Source organism: Phoenix dactylifera, chromosome 17 (genome assembly GCF_009389715.1).
Source record: "Phoenix dactylifera cultivar Barhee BC4 chromosome 17, palm_55x_up_171113_PBpolish2nd_filt_p, whole genome shotgun sequence".
NCBI lineage: Eukaryota > Viridiplantae > Streptophyta > Magnoliopsida > Arecales > Arecaceae > Phoenix > Phoenix dactylifera.
In genome coordinates this window covers 3,685,812-3,687,779 of record NC_052408.1, presented here as the reverse complement: position 1 = coordinate 3,687,779, position 1,968 = coordinate 3,685,812, and the positions used below count along the sequence as shown (strand labels likewise).

The window sequence follows — 1,968 nt, the reverse complement described above, 5'->3', positions numbered from 1 at the left end:
TTTATTGCATGCTTGATTGATCGAGTACTAGTGTATGCACGGTAGTCGTTCTAGAGTACGAAACCTATTACCTTTTGACCCTGAAATAGAACGAATCCTTAGAAACATTCGAGCTAAGATCAAAACATTAGGATCATCCCCACCTCTTAAGATGGCTGAAGAATAACCCAAACTCCTGAGGGAGTACTTTACTCCCACTATTTACACTTCCCCATCTTGCATTCGATTATTTGAGGTAGCAGCTGTACAATATGAAATAAAGTCTAGTGTGATCCAAATGCTCCCATCTTTTTATGGGCTCACCAACGAAGACCCATACAAACATTTAGATGAATTTCTTAAGATTTGCACCACTGTCAAGATTCAGAGCTTCACTGATGATGCCCTGAAACTTAGGTTATTCCCCTTCTCCCTTAAAGATAGAGCCAAACAATGGCTGAATTCTTTAGAAGCTAACTCAATTCGTTCTTGGGATCAAATGCAACAAGAATTTCTTAAAAAAATACTTTCCTATAGGAAGAACGAACCAGTTTAGACGTGCCATTACAAGCTTCTCCCAAACCGAGGGAGAAGAATTTCATGAAACTTGGGAGAGATTTCGGGACCTAATCCGTAAATGCCCTCATCATCAAATACCTAAGTGGCAGCTAGTGTAATATTTTTATGACGGTTTGACTGAACGAAACCGTCAGATGATCGATGCTGCATGCGGGGGGACTTTCATGCTTCGAAATGAGCATGAAGCATGGCAACTATTTGAAAATCTTAATGAAAACTCCCTCCACCATGCTTCATGTTCTCGTCAAGCACCCTCGAATTTTCAAAGAAAAGGGGCCATTTGTGAAATAAGTCATTCTATGGACCTGTCTAGCAAGGTAGATGCATTGTCCTATAAGATTGACCAACTAATGATAGGAGGACATGTCGTTAGCTCTTCCCAAGCACAAGTGTGTGCTATCTGTTCTAGCCCATCGCATCCTATTCATGAGTGCCCCTCAGCACCCCAATATCCCGAACTCATGCAAGAACACATCAATGCTGCCCAAACACAGCCCAGACCGGGTAATGATCCATTTTCCAATACATATAATCCGGAATGGCGGAATCATCCAAATTTTTCTTGGAGGCAGCAAGCTTCTAATACCTCCCAACCCTTCTCCCAAAATTTTCAAAACCCTCAGAATTTTCATCTCTACCGTTCCTCAACTCAATTTCAGCATCTTCCTCCTCCAACCCAAAGAAATACAGCCTTTGAGGAGAAGGTGTTGACTGCCCTTCAAGGTTTGGAGGCAAACACACAACTATTGCACTCTCACACGCAATCAATTGCTAAGCTAGAATCCCAAATGGGTCAACTAGCTAATGCATTAAACAAGCGAGAGGAAGGTAAGCTTCCAAGTCAACCAATGAGTAATCCTAGGGGACAATACGTGGCTCAAGAAACTCAACTAAATCATGAGCAAGCCAATGCTTTGACTACCCTAAGGAGTGGACGTATAATAGATAATAAGGTTGGGGAGGGTAACAATAAGGAAGGTGAAGAAGAGGAGAGGAATGTATCACATGAAAACCCAAAACCTTCTTCAGTTAGTCCACCATCTGCCACAACCCACATTCCAAATGCCCCATTCCCTGAAGCACTTAATGCACCCACTCCCTTTGGTAAGAAGGGAACTTCACTAGAAGAGATGATGGAGGTTTTCAAATAAGTTAAAATCAACCTCCCACTCCTTGATGCCATCAAACAAGTTCCCTCCTATGCCAAATTTCTCAAAGACCTTTGCACCCAAAAGCGGAAATCTAGAACACATGTGCCTAAAAAGGTCCTTCTAACTGAGCAGGTAAGTTCCATTCTCCAACACAACATCCCTCCAAAATTCAAAGATCCTGGTGCTCCCACTATTTCCTGTGTCATAGGAGATAACTTCATTGATCGAGCACTTTTAGATCTAGGGGCAAGTGTGAATC

The 1,968-nt window shown here is 42.2% G+C and overlaps 1 non-coding gene across 1 annotated transcript; it reads right to left on the bottom strand.

Moving 5' to 3' along the window:
- Nucleotides 1–528: 528 nt before the first annotated feature.
- On the bottom strand, nt 529–634 carry LOC120104369. The gene has a single exon (XR_005506775.1). It is a non-coding gene; the product is annotated as a small nucleolar RNA R71 (small nucleolar RNA).
- Nucleotides 635–1,968: the final 1,334 nt, after the last annotated feature.